Genomic DNA, 18,820 nt, shown 5'->3' on the forward strand with positions numbered 1-18,820 from the left:
GCCAAAGGCAGAGGTCAGCAGACTGTAGCCCATGAGCCAAATCCTGCCTCCCTCCTTTATGTAGCCTGTGTGCTAAGGACAATTTTCACATTTTTAAATGCTTGAAAAATAATACCAAATTTTGAGTGGAGTAGCCCCATTCATGCCTGCCAGCCCTTTGGGGACACAGATTCAGATGCCTGCAGCCTATCCCGATGTCTCACATTCAGCCAGCTCATTCATTTTCATGGAGGTGGAAAACAGAGGGCAAAATCTCCCTGGTTACACACACGTTCCTTAGCACCATTGAGGAGCTGACTTAGGATTGGGTTGTGATGGCCTCTTTTTAAGTCATCTGCCAGTCTCTTTGGCTCAGAGAAGAATGACTTGGGTTCTGAAGTCAAGCAGACATGGTTTCAAATACCCACACTGCTTAGCAGACACGTGAACTAGAGCAAGCCACTTGGTCTCATTGAGATTAGTTTTTCTTGTTTTTTTTTTTTCTTTCTTTCTAATGAACTTTTTTTTTTTTCATCGTGGTAAAAATATACAGAAAATTTACTACTTTAGACATTTTAAGGGCATAATTCAATAGCATTAAGTATATTCACAAAGTTGTACAATAATCACCACTACCTATTCCTGGAACTTATACAGATTTTAGAGTGCAGGTTTCTAACTGCATGGGGGATAAAGTTTGTTGAATAATTTTATTATTATTATTATCATTATTGGGTCAGGACACTTAAATTCTACTCTTAGCAAATTTAAATTGTATAACACATTATTACCAGTGGCCATAATATTAGATCCTCAGACTTTAAGACCTTTCAGTCTTGAAACTGAAAATTTGTGTCTTTTTGCAAGCCTCTGTCTATCTCCTCCACCTACAGCCCCTGACAACCACTATTCTACTCTATTTATATGAGTTTGATTCTTTTATTTTTTTAAGATTCCACATGAAAGTGATATCATGCAGTATTTGTCCTTCTCTGACTAGCTTATTTCACTTAGTATAATACCCTCCAGTTTCATCCATGTTGTCACAAATGGCAGTATTTTTCCTATTTAAGGCTAAATATTATTTCATTGTTTATATATATATAAAATCAAATGCTGATGACTCAGATGGTAAAGAATATGCCTGCAATGCAGGAGACCCGAGTTCAGCCTTCAGTCAGGAAGATTCCCTGGAGAAGGAAATGACAGTCTACTCCAGTATTTTTGCCTGGGATATCCTATGGACAGAGGAGCTGGTGGGCTACAGTCCATGGGGTTGCAAAGAGTTGGATATGACTATGTGACTAACACTATATATATATATATATATATATATATGTGTGTGTGTGTGTGTGTGTGTGTGTGTGTGTGTGTTATTGTTGTTGTTTAGTTACCCAGTCATGCAGAGGATGAGATGGTTGGATGGATGAGATGGTTGGATGACATAAGTTTGACCAAACTCCTGGATATAGTGAAGAACAGGGCAGTCTGGAGTGTTAACACCTCATGGGGTCACAAAGAGTTGGACATGACTTGTGACTGAACAGCATTCTTTCCCTTAAACATAGTCATGTGACTGAATTCTGGCCCACAGAGAGAGACTGGGAATGATGGATGCCACTTCCATTCATGGTAAAAACAATTCTCACTCATTTTTCTTTCTACCAGTTCAACTGAGAATTCCTAATATATCTAGAAGATAGCAAAATTTTGATATGAGAAGAGCCCAGGTTTCTGAATCATGGTGCAGAACAAGAGCCCCTTCCTGCCCACACCTCACTGCTAGTCCATAATAGACTATGAAGTGGATCAGAAGTATACTAACATAGTGTTAAGTCACTGACATGGCGGTGGTGTTTGATATTGCAGCTAATACTTCAATGTATACACTCTCTGGAATGCACATCCAGCCCTTCTATTCCTATATTTACTTTTGTTCTCTAGCCAGAATGTCTTTTTACTATTCTCAAGATACATAGTATCTAGCATAGTGCCTTTCACACTATAGGCATTTGATAAACATCTGTTGATTTCTGGGTCAAAGACTTAAGCCCAGCTTCCTATAAAATGCAAGCATGTTTTCTGTTAGATTTGATATTTCAGAGGAAATATACATTTGGGGGTGATTCTCTATTACAGGATTTAGTATATAGCTCTTAAACAGAGTTTAGCTTGACTGGAACATTAAAACTAACTTTAAATGTATACACAGCCTTTCAGGGAGATTCCTACCACACACAAGGAAAACCCAGCCACATAGAATTCTAGATGTGTTAGAGCAGCATTGCAGATGGGCTCCATCCAGAAGAGATGGTTCTAGGCCAGGATATTTGAATTTGAAGAGAATGATAAGGGCCCAGAGGTTTTCCCATTCATATTCAAGTGCTTAAAATAGAAACAGCCTATCTTTCCTCCACTTTTAGAAAGCCTCACCTAGCTTTTCTCTCCTGCTCTTGCACCTCTGATGAATGGTAGGACTGATGTTGAAACTCTGGAGTATGGCAACTACTGGGCTATCTGCTGCTTACACAAAGCAGGTCAGAAAATGAAGGGGAAGTGATATTCTCAGATGGAAGTTGTACAGGTGCAGAGGACTGTCGTTGCCCAGTGTTGTTTCCTTTCATTCATCAGGTATGTTGGATATCTTGCCATCTTCTCAACGCTAACAATCACAGTAATGACAGAAGGCATTTGCTGAAAGTTACATGCTAGTAAGCCTTAGGTTAATTTAGGTTAACATTCCCTTTACGCACCCATCAGCTGCAAGATGTGATGACTTCCTCCAGAGGTCACCACTTCTCACATCTGGGATAGCCAATACCTGGCTGGTGTGGAGCACAAAATCCTGGCCCCTTGCCTTAGAGTGGGTCACATCTGTGGAGAGATTTACCCACTGGAGCCCCCCTGTGGATCAGGCATTACCTGGAACCTCAACCCTGATGATCTGCTGCCCCTTCCCTGTCTTGCCTCCCTCTCTTCCGTTAGGTTTTGCCTACGAAAATTCGCTCAATCTGGGCTTCCCTGATAGTCCAGTTGGTAAAGAATCTGCCTGTGCTGTGGGAGACCCTGGTTTGATTCCTGGGTTGGGAAGATCTCCTGGAGAAGGGAAAGGCTACCCACTTCAGTATTCTGGCCTGGAGAATTACATGGACAGTCCATGGGCTCTCAAAGAGCCGGACACAACTGAACGACTTTCACTTTCAGTATTCCCTCAATCATTCTCAAGCTTCTAGACCCAGTCTTAGGCTTTGGTTTTAGGCGACTGAGCCTAGGATGTTTTTCTGTTTTCTCAAAAACACTTTATAAGCTGCTCCAGAGATGTCAGCTCCACTCTTGTTTCTGTCTATGGTAACACTATTCTCTTAGGCACTCAGGCTTGGAATCTTGAAGTTGTCTTTACCTGTTTCTTCTCCTTCATCTCTGCCCAAATCCAGTAAACACATTATGCTTCTGTTTCTCTCTTCATTTCTTACAACCTACTGTCATCAAGCTAATGAGATGGATTCCTAATAAGTCTTTCTACCTCTAGAAGAACATGCTTCATCAGCCCATCATATCCATCAGCAACTAATTAGTCTTTCCAAATGGACTTCTATCATGTCTCTGCCAGATTCTAGAACCTTGGGGGCCCCTGTTGTTTGTAAGATAAAGTTCAAGATCTTTAGCAGATATTCAAGACCCTCTACCAAATCTTATTCTACTTATAGAAACTTATGCTCTTTTATGCCTGTCTAAGAACATTTCTTTCAGATCAGGCCTATCTCCTAATTATTTTCTGAAAATATTCATGTGTTTTAGGTTCCAAGCCTTTGTCTTCCTTTGGACTCCTGATTCTCAGTCTTTTCCTTCAAAGCTCACCTCTTCAATAAAATTTTCCTTCCTTTTCTCTGAGCCTGCTAGCACTAATGAATATCATTATCTGCATCATTTTCATCATCACCATCATATGCCATCATCAATATTAGAAACCTAAGTAATAATAAGCCTAGGGCTTCCCAGGTGGCACAGTGGTGAAGGATCTGCCTGTCAATGCAGGAGATACAAGGGATGTATGTTCAATCTCTGGGTTGGGAAGATCCCCTGTAGGAAATGTCATCTCATTCTAGTATTCTTGCCTGGAAAATTCCATGGACAGAGGAGCCTGGTGGGCTGCAGTCCATGAGGTCTCAAAGAGTCGACATGAGTGAGTGACTGAGCACACACACACATATAATAAGCCTGACATTATGATAAATGTTTTATGTGCTTTTCCTCACTGAGTTATCACTTTCTCGAGCAACCCTGTGTGGTACTTAGTTTAGGTTGTTTGCTTCCCCAGTGACTCAGCAGTAAAGAATCTACCTGCGATGCAGGAGCCACAGAAGATGCAGGTTCAATTCCTGGATTGGGAGGATCCCCTGGACAAGGGCATGGCAACCCACTCCAGTATTTTTGCCTGGAGAATCCCAAGGACAGAGGAGCCTGGCGGGCTATAGTCTATAGGGTTGCAGAGAGTTGAACACGACTGAAGCAACTGAACAGGCGCATTTACAGATGTGCGTGTGTGTTCGTGCGTGTGTGTGTGTGTATTAGTCACATCCGACTCTTTGCCGTGTCTCTGACTCCAAAACATGTTTATTTAACAACACTGCTATCCTACTGAATTTGTTCTAACTGCTTCCTACTCATTTGTCCTTTATTCATTTATTTATTGAAAATAATGATTGAGGGCCAGGGAGTGGACACTGGGGACTTAGTAGGACCTTTGTCCTCACAGAGTTTTATCTAATTGCTTTTCTGAATCCCTTTACTAATTGTCCCTCTCTCTGAGCTTCTGCCTCCTCCCTAATCTTTCCAGGAGAGAGCCGTATCAAAATTTCACTGATGTGCTATGTTATTTTGCCTATCATTTCATGATGGTTCAGGTGTTGTGTTTAAAATGACACAGTTTATCCCTTGGCTTCCAGGACTGACTCATGCCATGCTTCCTAGTTATTTAGGGAGAAATGATCTTGTCTCCCCAAGACCATATGATACTTTCTGAGAGCATTTCTTAATTGTCTAGATTAGGTGATCCATAGGCTCGTAGACCTTTGGGAAGCTGAACACTTATTCTAGGGACATGCCTGAACTCACGTAGTTTTTTGCAGGACCTCAGTGACCCTTGGTGATGACAGATTTGAATTCTTAGAACACAGACCTGCATTTTGAAAGCAACCAGAAGCCATTTGGAGCTTGAGCAGATGCACAGAAGTTTGGAGATGGCAGGACCTTTGAGATCATTGATTTAACCCTCTCATTTTATAAAAGAGGATCAAACTGTGGATCACTGTTTTTGGTTAGAAACAAGGTGTGTCTGTAAGCACAGGATTCTGGAAACCCAGTCGACCGTAACTTATGGGACTTGCTGAATGCTAAAGTTTGAGCCGCTGGAGACAGTCAGCACATCGTGCTGCTGGCAGTCCTGGTGTTTGCTAATGGGCTGGGAGGCGCTGTTCCCAATCTGGCCTCTGTCTCCTGTCACCATCTTGATCTGACCGACTGAGCACTGTCTTTTCCCCAGAGAAGCAACCTGTGTCAGGACAGGTGCTGAGTTCCAGAGACTCCTAGAGGACATGAGCTTGAGGACACTATGTGTATGTTGAGAGGAGTAGGCTGGCTTCCAGAGCTAAAACCCATATAGGCTCTCACATGGGGGACTGGCAGTGAGTGTCCTTTGGTACAAAACACCATCCTTTCTTTCCAGTGATGCTTTTGGCCTGGGCTTCTGCAACCTCTGTGTTCCAAAGACTCCAGACCCAGCTGTCTGGGATGAAGTATTTTCCTGTTCAATAGGTTGCTTAGGCTCTAGGCAGTGCCTATCTTCATTTCATTAAATCCTTCTTGTTTTCCAGAGGGAAAATAAGGGATGGTGGTGAGATGGTTTTAGGAAGGAATGGAAGTATATCCAAGAACTAAGCAGATTCTTGCACTGTGCTTTATGTAGATTTTCTCACTGGCTTATCTCAACAACTCTGCCTGGTGGCAATTATTATGCCCATATTAGAGGTGGGGAAAGTGAGGCCTAGAAAACTAAGGAAATTTGCCACTGTCATATTGCTAGTAGGTGGGAGGACAGGAATTCCAGCCTAGTTTTGACTTCAAACACTCTTGTTTTTAATACTTGTGTAGCACCTCCTCTTAGAAACGTCTTTGGACATCCTCATCCCTGAAAGGATGAGTCTGAAATCTCTACTCTGTGACACTTTGTGGGGTTCAGTCTCCACTGCTGCCAGGTAGGAGCCAAGCTCCAGAGTAGAGCGCATGGGATTTGGAATCTGTTGACCAAGGTTCAGGCTTCAGTGTTGTCATTTGCTTTAGTCACTTAACCTCTCTGAGTCTCTATTTCCTCATTTGTATGACAAAGATAAAATGTCTATGTCAAAGGGTCCTTGTGAGAATTAAATATCTCAAGAGAAAATGTTTTGTGTAAAGTACCATGCAAATGTTAGTTCCTTAAATGCCACAGTGACTTAGAGTAGCTCTCTTCTGAGAAATCAGTTATTGAGCCCAAGTGTGTGCCAACAACTTGATCCCTGACCTCAAGAAACTTATAGTTTTGGTGGGGACAAGAGGCTATAAAAATCAGAGGGCATAGGCCAAATTGTTCTGCAGTGATATAAAAGCAGTAAAGAATCAGAGAAAAGAAATATCACTGAAAGGCAGGTTAGATGAGAAGGCTTTATGCAGGAGATGGTATTTGAACTTTACAGGGTCTGGTGGAAGAAGAATGAAGTGAGAACATTTGCAAGGAGTCCATAGCTTTTATTAAAATCAGAAATGATCTCTTTGTAAGTTGCAGTCCTCTTGGGACCCAATTGTTTGGCATAGAGCAGGAGTTCTCAAAGTGTGATCCTGGGAACACTGGGGAATGTCTATGACCTTATCAGGGGATTAATGAAGTCAAAACTATTTTTAAATTATAATAAAATGTTATGGACTTTTAAAAAAATTCTCATTCTCAAATGTACAGTGGAGTTTCTAGAAGTTGTATGACATATGTGATGATATAATGATTAAGCACAGATGTAAATATAATCCAACTGTTTTCCATTAAGTGAGATATTAAGGGACATGGCAAAAAACAGTTCTGTGCTTTCTCACTAAATTATTTTTGCTTGAGAAACTCTAGCTTCTTTATAATAAAAAACTATTTATTACTTTAAAATAAAGTAATAAATATTGTAAAATTTTGCCAGATGTGATTTCTAAAATTGCAAATTTGTGAATGTAATATATGAATTAATTTTTAAGAGTATGAAGGAGTCCTGAGTCATTAAAGTTTGGGAACCACTGTTAAAGACAAAGCATTTTAGTGTGAAGACACCACTAAGGGCTCATATTTTTGCAATACATTGTTGCCAACACATGTATGTCTGGAGATTTTAAAATAGTTATGCCCAATGTTGGCCAGTATTCAGTGAAACTGGTGCTTCCATGTACTGTTAGTGGAAGTGCAGATTGACCAGCATATTTATATCATATAGAATATTTTGTGACAAGAATATTAATGATAATTTTTACCCTTTGAACTAATAATTACACTTACATGAACGTACTTTAAGGAAACAAAGATGCACATAAAGATTTATGTAAAAGAATACACACTAAAGTTATTTAGTGTAAACATTTGGCTAGAAACCAACCATCTGACCAAGAAGGCAGTTAAAGTAATTTATGATACATTTGTACATTGGGATGCTGTAAGGCTTTGAAAATTATTTTGGAAGACTATGTAGCAGCATGGGGAGATATTTAAAATATTATGTTAAGTGGAAAAGTAGGACAGCAAACTGTATACAGAGAATGACTCCCAATTTTGTAAACATACACATACACACAGATTAGAGAAAAAAAAAAAAACTAAAATATTAGTGGATTTTTCTGTGTATAGCATGTCTATAATTGATGTCTGTGTTGCACATTATCCTTTTCTATATTCTATGATATTTCTATCATTGTTTTTCAGTCCTTTTATATATATTCTGAAAATACCCTAGAGTATGGCATTCATTTTCCCTAAAGCCATGGGCACCAGTCTGATGAGGCAGTCCATGTCACCTGGGCTTAATTAGCCCTGCCTGGGGTCTCAGAGGAGCATTTCTTTAAGGGCCACAGGATGGTTTAAGAAATACTCTGTGACTTGAGAACAAACCCAACTTCTGGCTTATTGCTTATTTTTCTTACTTAACCTTTCTAAGGAAAGCTTTAAAAAACTGAGATTGGTTTTCAAGCCCTACAGCTCTGATCTCATGTCAAGTGCATTTGGAGTGTAGAATGTGGTGCTCAACAGGGCAATTGTTTAAATAATATACAGGGAGCATAGCCATTAACATATAATTCTTTTAGAGGAAGAGATAAGTGAGAGTTCAGGTTTCTGGGCCTATGAGGAGATAGAGTGTCTATGGTTCCTGAGATTCACTCCTGGGTATCTGGGAATTTCCTCTTCTTCCTCGGGCTGGGAAATATCAGGTGCTGGCATAACTTTAGTCTTCTTTCTTCCCCAAATGACCAGTAAGATTAATTGATAGAACCAGCTCTGCCTGAAGGAACATCTGCTTTGCTGTTAGTCTCTCCCAGGAGAACCTTTCACAAGCAGCAGGGAATCTGAATGTGACTATTTCAGTCCCTGGGACACATTTGCTCAGCCTGAATATCTAAACTGCATGGCATTATTCAGCATGCATTAGGACCCAGCAATCCCACTTCTGGGCATACACACCGAGGAAACCAGATCTGAAAGAGACACGTGCACCCCAGTGTTCATCGCAGCACTGTTTATCATAGCCAGGACATGGAAGCAACCTAGATGCCCATTAGCAGACGAATGGATAAGGAAGCTGTGGTACATATACACAATGGAATATTACTCAGCCATTAAAAAGAATTCATTTGAATCAGTTCTAATGAGATGGATGAAACTGGAGCCCATTATACAGAGTGAAGTAAGCCAGAAAGATAAAGACCATTACAGTATACTAACACATATATATGGAATTTAGAAAGATGGTAATGATAACCCTATATGCAAAACAGAAAAAGAGACACAGATGTACAAAACAGACTTTTGGACTCTGTGGGAGAAGGTGAGGGTGGGATGTTTCGAGAGAACAGCATCAAAACATGTATATTATCTAGGGTGAAACAGATCACCAGCCCAGGTTGGATGCATGAGACAAGTGCTCGGGGCTGGTGCACTGGGAAGACCCAGAGGGATCGGGTGGAGAGGGAGGTGGGAGGGAGGATCGGGATGGGGATACATGTGTATCCATGGCTGATTCATGTCAATGTATGACAAAAAACACTACAATATTGTAAAGTAATTAGCCTCCAACTAATAAAAAAAAAATAAAAATAAAAAAAAAAAAGAAGCAAAAAAAAAAAAAAAAGACAGAGAGACAGGCAAGTAGCTCCTTGACCTCAAAGGACTTATTCTCTCTGGAAAAAGGAGCCTCGTGCACAAAAAGTTAAATAATGACATAAAACAGCAACAGAGGAGAAAAGAGGTGTATCCCCAGTGAGTAGGTACAGTGCTCCCTGAGAGTGACGCTGATGCTGAGTGCTGGGAAACCAGAGGCAGGAAAGATGAGAGGCTTCTCGGAGGAAGATAGAAGCAAGAGGAACCACTTGACAGGGCTGGTTGTTCAGGAAAGAAATAGACTGTTTTGACTGATTAATTAATGCCTCGAGTGCCTACCACATACAAGGTATAATGCTGATGCCAGAGAAGAAAACGATTTACAAATGAATGAGGCACAGAGTTTAGCTTTTCCAGGGTAGAGGGATGGTTTGAAGGCTCTCCATGAGTTCACATCTCTCCATTAGGCAGCTGCCCATTTTATCCTGGGGGTTTCTAGTTGTGCACAGACAGACATAATTGCGTGCATGTCATAGAGACTCAACTGGCTGCATGTAATTTTAAAGGGAAACGGTAAACATCTACTCCCCAGATAGAAATGCCTTGCTAAAACTGTCCAGAACCTTCTAGTTTGTGCCTCATTATTTTTTTCCCCAGGAAAACTTGCTGAAAAAAAGTGAAGTCTGTTTTCCCTAGACTTTAATTTCCACCTGCTGGAGGCTATCTCTGATTATGCGTAGCAACCCCTCCATCTTCCCATGTGCCTTATGGTCGCTGATTGCTTATATGGTGGGGATGAGATGGCCTTAGCCTGCCCACTGGTGCTTCTGTAACTACAACTTACCTTCTGTTTGCTGAGAGAAGTATGAGACAATTTCTCCTCCAGTGATCACATTATTGTTCCACCATGAGGTCTCCCAACAACTGACGGTGAATTGAACTGCATGATATTAGGGCTATTTAAGCTTCATGGTAATCCTGTGAGGTGATATTTATATTCCCATTGAGCAGATATGAAATAGGAGACTTATGTAATTAGTCTAAGATTGCACAGGCTGGATTTGAAACCAAATCTGCTTGACTCTGAGACGAATCCTCTTATGGTTATGCCAGGGCTGTCTTTTTGAATGCAAATGCTTATCTGTGATAGAGTTCCTCTACAGATGTGTTAATTTACTGATCTGCCTTGTAACTGTTCTGTAACAAATCACTTTATTGTGATTATTTTTAACTGCATGAGTGACTCATGAATATGTTTTGAAAACATTATAACATGACAAATAAAGTCTAGTTCGTACAGCCAACCAACCCACCCTGGACCCCTAATCAGAGGTAACTTCTATTACCATGCATTTGCGTTTTCCTCTAGAAATTCTAAAATACACTTGTATACACACTTCTAAACCAAATGGAAATACATTGGTTTGTTTTGTCTGGGTACACTGTTTGTGTCTTTAATGCATTATTGTTCAGCAGCCTTTTTCACTTAGTCATGTCTCAGAGATGTTTCTAGGTCAATAATCTTGATATTACCTGATTCTCTAATGCTATTAATGAATATAGCACATATAGTGTATGTGTGTGTGTTGTATAAAATACAATATATTCATGTGAATAAAGGTGCAATCGGTGGGATGCCACCTCCTCTCAGAGGTCTGCTCATGCTTTTCCCTTTCTCTGGAGCACTTCTTTCCTCCCTTCACTCATATGACACAAACAGGCCTCTTGGCTGATGGTGTTGAGGTCTTTTTATCATTTTGAGTCCTCAGAATAACAATCCAGCAACCCTATTTTCTGAACCGAGACTCTTCAGTAAGAATTGAAGTGTTCATATGTCAATGGGAAAGACCAAAATTCTGAATGTTTTGTCTAACTCCCCACACCCCATCCTTCCCCCTCTAGATCTGAGCTGGAACGGTGCTGCTGGTGGGTCTACATTTTATTTGATATAAACTATGAATTCTGCATGATCTGGTCTGCAGAGTCAGGTAACCTTCAATTCCCTGTACTTGGAACACTATGATGGCTCTCATTCAGATAGCTGGGGCAGGAGAGCATTAATTATTCTGTATCATTGTGTCTTTTTTTGTGAGACAAGATAATGAGGCTGTGGAGTCAGATGACATGAAGAGTTATGGAGAGCTGTGTGAGCTTCTGCCTGGGCATCAGCCTGTCTGTGGTTTTTCTGAAGCAGAGTATAGGGCCAATACCCACTTAGGAGGGAAGCTATTTAAATCACTTGTCTTTGGCTGGGAGTGTGAAATTAGTTTTCTGGCTGGTTATTTGTGGTCAGGTTGGGCTTCTGCCACTGCAAAGACATGAATTAATGTGGCTTTAGACACTGGCCCTAAGATCGGGAGTGGAACAGGCCGGGGCGGGGGGGCATCAGTGGTTTTCCCATCTGGATGGTGAAGACTCTCTGGGCAGCCATGGGTCTGGAGCTGCATTGTGGAAACTCCTGACCTGCCTGTGGAGTGGGCTGTGGTTCACTGCACACTGGAGCCCCTCATTGCCTCTGGTGTTTGATTGTTGACTTTTCTTGGTCTAGTGTAGGTCAGTGGAGCACACTCAGGGGGGACGGTTGGGGGTGGGGCACTTCCCTGGGTCTGGCACTGGGAAGCATGGGTCTGCCTTTTGATTTCCCAGCAGCTGGGCCATAGTGTACTTTCATGGCACAGTTAGAAACAGTAGCCAAAAATTCCTTAATGAGTAATTGGGCATCCATGTGCTTCACCCCATAAGAGTAAGGAGTTTATAAATCAAGGGCAAAAACCAAGGTGATTGTCCTTGAGAAAAATACAATCTGGGTGAGTAGTCATAAAAATGACAGCCATCCACATTCACGCACAAGGTTTATCAGATGCTAAACTAAGTTTCTCACTATTCTCTATGGAGTACTTAACCACAGTGACCCTACTGTTCAGAGAAGTGAAGAGCTCATGGTCCAGTTTGCCCAGCCCTGTGTAGAGTTGTCTTTGCCCTGCTTCTGGCTTCCTTGTTCTCTCTACTTAGTGCTCTGCATTTCTGGAGTTTTAGAGTATATTTATTTTATTTGCTATTTTTCTTTTAAGGAGCTTTTAGTCATTGCTGAAAAGAGCACATATGCGTATTCAGAGAATAAATACGGAACTCCTAATGCTGTTGATATATTCAGAGGAGAGTGTGGGCTGAAGTTGTAGGAAAAGTCTCCACAGTGTAGTTAGTACTAGAACAGGAAATCAGAAAGGAGGAAATCCGGACAGTTGCCAGCTGTAATCTCATTGGGAGAGTGGGAAATGGGAGGGAAGGGGGCAGACTACACACGCCTGAGTGCCAGGCTGAGGCAGACTCTTGGCCTCGATGGCAGGGAATAGTGAGACAGGGCATCAGATTCCTTGGCTGAAATCTTGGGGCCCTGTCTGAGAGACAGCAGTGGGGTGGGAGCCTGGCTGTTGGTAGGGATGGTAGGGGCTGATATTGCAGTCAGCTAGACTAGTGCCCCACAACTTATACCCTGCATGCTCTGTAAATATGCTTTATTGCAACACAGAACACCCATTCAATCGGGTATCCTGCTTGGCTTGTTTTGAACTACAAGAGCAGAGCTGAGTAGTTTTAACAGAGATCATCAAAACCTTAAATACTTACACTCTGGCCCTTTTACAGGAAACAGCTCACTGCCTGTGCTAAACCGCCTCATAAGTGTCCCTGACTTGGGTGGAGCAGAGGGCAAGCCCAGTATCTAGCACATAGTCAATGCCATAATAAGAACAGATAGATATGCATGAAGAAGTGAGCAAAATAAAATAAAATTGCTGACAGGAAAAGGAAGTATCAGGACTGAGGTGGTTTACTAATTTTAGATAATATCACAGAGAAGGTAGTCCACTGAGAAGATGAAAGACTTAGAATCAAAGAGTGAAAGGCTCGGGGACAAGCCTTGCAGGGGGACGGGGGTATTGAGGAGCACAGGTGGCAGACAAGCGGAAGGCAGCTGGTGGGATTAGGAAAGCAGTGTGTCCGCCCCATCCTGAACATCTGGTGGCCCCATAAGAACTGGCAGCATGCCCTGCAGAACCCTCTCACCTCTGGCAGGAGCGTGGTGCTGGGAATGCAGAGTGGGCTGGGGGGTGGGGGGTGGGGGGGTGAGTACTGAGCTGTAGCTTAGTTCTAATGGGAAACCGACTTGGCTGCGTTGGCTGGAAGTTTTTCTTTTCTGTTCTTTTACTTTTAAAATAGCAGCCCATATGTTTGTTGTCACCAGACTCTCCACTAGAAGCTCATCAGAGGAATGGGAGCTTGCTGGGTGGATGAAAGTATACTATATTCACAACTCAGCTCTGGAAATTGTCATTAAGAAAGTGGCCTTGGCTACCTGGGTTATGACAGGTTAGGCTGGTTGTGGGGGGGGGGTGCTCCCAGAGTATACCTGCCCACATGGAGGTCTTCTGGAGGCTTCTCAGGATGGGAGAGGAGCTTCTGAATAGTTAGAGGGCTCAAACCAGGAGTTCTGAGGGAGTTGAGGAGGGTGGACATCTAGTCTACCAGTAAGCCTGGGGTACTTGGGGAGGAATGTGAGTAGTTGGCAGCTGGGAGGCTCAACCTGACAAAAAGCGGGTCCCTGGGCAGGGTGGAGCCACAGAGCAGATGACCAACAGTGATACAAATGGGAAGACAAGAGATGGTTGGGTCTTGAGGCCAGGACTCAGGGTGCCAGCTAATAACTGGATTCAGTTGCTCTGGAATTGAAGATTTTGGACAAAGAGAGAGCTGGGACAAGACTGGTCAGGAGCTGTGGACTCAGGCTCTGGCAATAAAGAAGGACTCAGTTTCTGGAGCTGGAGACTAAGGGAGTGTCTCTTTGAAGGTACAGCCACCTTAGAGAAAAATTTGTCAATAGCTAGCAGAGAAGTTATGTTTGGGGTGTGAGAGTTGTGCATGGGGTATGAGTTGTAATTTCATACCAAGATGTCTCTCTAGAAAAGACTTGTGTAAAAATGGTGATTGAAATATTTATCATAGCAAATTTTAAGAGACAAAATATTTATCAGAGTTTGAAAGGATAAATAGAGAATGGTTTATTGGTAAACTGCAATGCTCCACAGCAGTTAAAATGAATGGATTATGGCTAGATGTGTCAACATGCATAAAATCCAGCTGAATGTTGGACAAAATAAACTAGCTACAGAACATATACCCTGTGGGATAACATTTATGTAAATGTAAAAACACTTGAAAAGATAATCAAGTATTTGTGTTGATGGACAACATATACATCTAGTAGTAGATTTACGATTGGCCTCTCGTAGTTTTCTGTGTTTGGAAATAATTCATAATGAAAGACAACAGAAGAACAAGAGGTACGCACACACACACATAGCAGTGGAATAACCTTCTGGAGCTGGAGGAATCTGAGCACAGACACAGAAGCTGGGAGCGCTGTGGCTGGGCACCTCTCCCATGCTGCCTGCCGGGTTAGCTGTGTCTTCTGAGCCGTTCCAAATGGTAACTGGCCGAGTGCCCAGCCCGTGTGTGGTGTCTCAAGCTTTCTGGACATTTCAGCTTTAGGAGTTTAGCATCATGATTTGGGAAGTTAGCTTTAAAACAGGGGAAATGAGCCTGCTTCCTCTAAGTGACCCTGCTGTCTAGAGTCACGAGGTGAAGGATGATCTGCTTTTTTGTCAAAGTGACTTCTCCAGGCACTGCTGGCTCTGGCAGTGGTGCAGAGGCTTCTGCCAGCTGCCCCTAGCCCAGGGGAAGGAAGCCCACCCCACTCTGTGGTCAGTGCAGTGTACAATGTCCATGCTAGAAAGGACAGAGTCTAAGCCTCCTTTGGTCCCTGGGCCCACTGGTTCCTTGAGGTGCCCTCACTGAGTGAGGCTTGTGTCTGTGCGCCTGCTTGAGCAGACACTGCCCCAGAAGCGAAGGAAGCTGATCCATGGCATATCCTTTGTTGGGAAGCCCCTACCCTCAGCAGCCACTTTTGGAAAAGAGCAAAGTCAAGGGGAGTTGGTTGTGCAGCTTCCAGAAAGAGAGACTGTGCGTCATGTTAAGTACTCTACCTTTGATGAGGGTTATTTGGATTCTGGAAGGAAGTCTGTTGTGACATCAGTCATGAAAGGAGCCCTGAGAATTTAGCTCTTACAAGCAAGATGTTTGCTATATATAGCATGAAGAAAAGTCGTTAGTTGGAAACAGCTTAGCGCTATGTTGGTGGGATAATAAGATTTAAAGTCCAGAAGGGGCCTTATGATTATCTGAGTTAAACCTCTTGTGTTGAAGATAGAATGGGGCTTGGCAAAGATTCTCTTCTTGACCAAGCTCTAGTCAGGATCCTCTGAGCCCTTTTCACCTAGGGCCAGTCCTTAGATATGTCCTCAAGAGCCCATTTTTAGCAACAATCCTGCTAAGTGAGTTTAGTCAGAATCCCCACCACCCCTCACAATATCCCACTGCACTCCGTATCTAATCAAAGTCCTCATCCCCAACCATAACCCAGGTGACATCTAATCACACCAGCCTGCCTTCAGCAAGAATTTTGTCAGTCAGCAAAGAATTTCCACACCTTCTTATTAATGTTCTATCCACTGACACCGACCCTTCTCTTTGGTTTTAAGTTCCTGCATTTTCCTTAGTGTATTTGAAGTATGGCCTAATCTCCCTTCTCTATTTCAAAACCTCCTTGCTGTGGTCCCTATACCTGTTGCTATAGTCCTGAATTATGTCTGCCTTTCCATTTTAAGAAGTGTCAGGGTGATTCTTTCTTTAACAGACTTAGAGAAGACTTTTCCAGGGCAACACTTTGAGTACATTTCAGAGTCAGTTCTTTAGATTCCAAGTTCAATGTTCTTTCCCCACCTGGTGCTGTCTTTTTGCCTTCAAGACTGTAGAATCAAGAAACAGTTTGTTCTATAAAAATGTTTTATTTGTATTAAGAAAAATATACTATTGACAGTCTCTTGAGATTATGATATGTCTTCTCCCCTGCCCTGGGTAGAATAGGAGATCAGAATGACTGGTCATTTAACCTTGCTTCTAGTGTCATTTAACCTGATGCTAGATCCTTCCCTGGCACCAGATGCTAAAAGACTTTACCATTTTGCAAATTGTGCCAGCGTCTGAAGTACCAGGTATGTTTTTTAGGTGTGGTTCTCTGTTGAGTTGTTACTGGACATCAGAAGGTGTTCAAAAACATGTGAGTAGATTTAGACAGATTCATGTATTCATTAACCCTTGCAAATGAAAACAAAGCAAAACAATACAGAAATCAGTAGATTTTCAGCACTTACTTAGTACCATGTATGGTACAATGCATTGGGCTATTATAAGAAATGGCTTTTTGCTCTTGGGGAAGTATAGTTGAGGAAAAAGTTACAGAATAAATAGTATGATCACAACAATAGGATAAACACTAGAATAGTAAAATGTGTGAGGTAGTACAAGAACACAAAGGAAATGGTGATTAATTCTCCAGTGAGAAAGTTAGAAGGAGGGTGATAATAGAGTGGAGAATACAGATTAGAGAGAAATTTACTAAGTAAAGGAGATAGGGGATAGAGATAGTTCAGACAGAAGGGAATGCTGTGCCACAAATGTAGGCAACAGAAATTCAGGACATTCAGGAGCTGATGAGGCTGGAGAGGAAGGGGCAGAGGAGCCAGTGGCCGGAAATGGGTCTAGTAAGGAAAGTTACACCCAGACTTTTCAAGACTAAGCTGGAAAGATGCAACTTCACTGCGTGTAGGCAGTGGGTGATTACTACCAGCGAGTAAGGCGGACATATCTGTGTGTTGATATATAGCCTGATGACAGCATGAGGATTGGTGGGAGGGGGAGAAGGTTGAAGAAGAGCATCTGATTGGGGGATTGTTGCAAAAACGATGATGCACTAGCCACTGCATTGAAATGAGGATGAGATCAGGGGTCTCAGTTATTTAGGAGATAGAATCATTAGCACCCGGAGACTGAGCTGGGTTCGAGAGATAAAGGCAAGGATTTCTCTCATTGGCAGTGATTCCTAGTGCCTAAGGTAGACAGGAGACAGAAGATAAGAATTCAGTTTTTGGGGGATGATGATTAAAGTTAGCATAACCAATGACCATGTGGGGTCTGTAGCCTAAGGAAGGATTAGAAATACTGACGTTTTGTTTATTCAGTAAAAGTGCCAAGTGTGCATGATGTGTAAAGACGTTCTGCACATTTTGGAAAAAGACATGAATGTCCTTTGTATTTTTATATATATATATATATAGACATATCCGAATGCCTACATCTTGTTAGGAAGCTTTCAACATGTTGTATTTTTTATCCTTGTAAATGTCTTGTAAGATTATATTATCCCCATTTTTTTGGAGTAAGAAATTTGAGGCTCCAGCAGATGAAGTAACCTGCACTTGGTCATGAAACCAGGGATCTGCCCATCTAAGAATGAACCAGAGTTTGCTGTGCCCCAAGTTCACATTCTTTCCTCTTCCCATAGCATTCTCTGAATTTCCTTGTCCTTGGGGACCTTATGTTGTGGCGAGGGAAACAGAATATAAGGAAACTAATGACAATATCAGAAAACCTGAGAGTACATTTCATGTACAGTATGTGCTTTGGGTGTACAACAGATGGGGACCTTTGTACTTGTGCAGAGGAGACATGAGTGGCAACCAGGGAGAAGGCCAGTGAAGGCTTACCAGAGGTGAGGGTGGGTATTTAAGTCAGGCCTGGGACACTTGGCTTATAAAGCTAAGCTGTGGGCCAAGGCAGAAGCAGATTAAAGTTAGAAGGTGGGTAAATCAAGAAAGATTAGATTAGAAGGTAATCAAGGAAAAGGCAAGGGCAGGTAGTTACTATTACTAGGAGAGCACAGGGCCAGAGTCGGAATGCAGGCCCCCTGAGGTCACCTGGCTGTGGAGATGACCAGTAGTCCTCTGTGGCTTTCTGAAGCTCCAGTGGGAGAGATTTCCTGAGTCTAGCTAAGGAAGGGGATGGCAGACAGAATGAGAGCCTGATGATACCGGTCCTGAAAAGGGAGGGAGGTGTGTGGGGTGGGGGTGAGGAAGTGAGGCCGGAGCAGCAGGAAGCTTGGCTTCTTGAATCCACTTCTGGGTACTGGCTGTCCCTCCTGCTTGGAAAAGAGAGAAGCGGGATGGAAGGGAAGGAGCCTGTGAATTGGTTGGCCTGCCCTGGCTCATGGTCTTGGTGTAAGGTCAGAGCCCTGAAAATTAGACCCAAAGGAGGAACAGGTAGCCAGCAGGATCACTGGAATGCGGAACTAATGGTAGCTGCTCAGTGTTGCTGGCTCTTCCCCCTGATGCACCATTGCTCCTGTGTGGGTGTGGCCGGGATTGGCTGTTGGATCCCATGAGGCTCCCAGATGCAGCACTTCCTGCCCTTCTGAGGGTCTCCTGGTTTCAGGCTCAGTAGAGGAGCGTGAAGTTGGTTGTACCTCAGGAGAAGGTCTGGCATTTTCCCCCACTTTCCCCCGGCAGGGACTCA

The 18,820-nt window shown here is 42.6% G+C and overlaps 1 protein-coding gene across 1 annotated transcript in view; it reads left to right on the forward strand.

The window, feature by feature from the left end:
- Positions 1-18,820, forward strand: part of SORCS3 (sortilin related VPS10 domain containing receptor 3) — a 605,369-nt gene that overhangs the window by 247,591 nt on the left and 338,958 nt on the right. The gene's annotated exons all lie outside the window — the stretch shown is intronic.

Source organism: Odocoileus virginianus, chromosome 7 (assembly GCF_023699985.2).
Source record: "Odocoileus virginianus isolate 20LAN1187 ecotype Illinois chromosome 7, Ovbor_1.2, whole genome shotgun sequence".
In the NCBI taxonomy this organism is placed as follows: domain Eukaryota; kingdom Metazoa; phylum Chordata; class Mammalia; order Artiodactyla; family Cervidae; genus Odocoileus; species Odocoileus virginianus.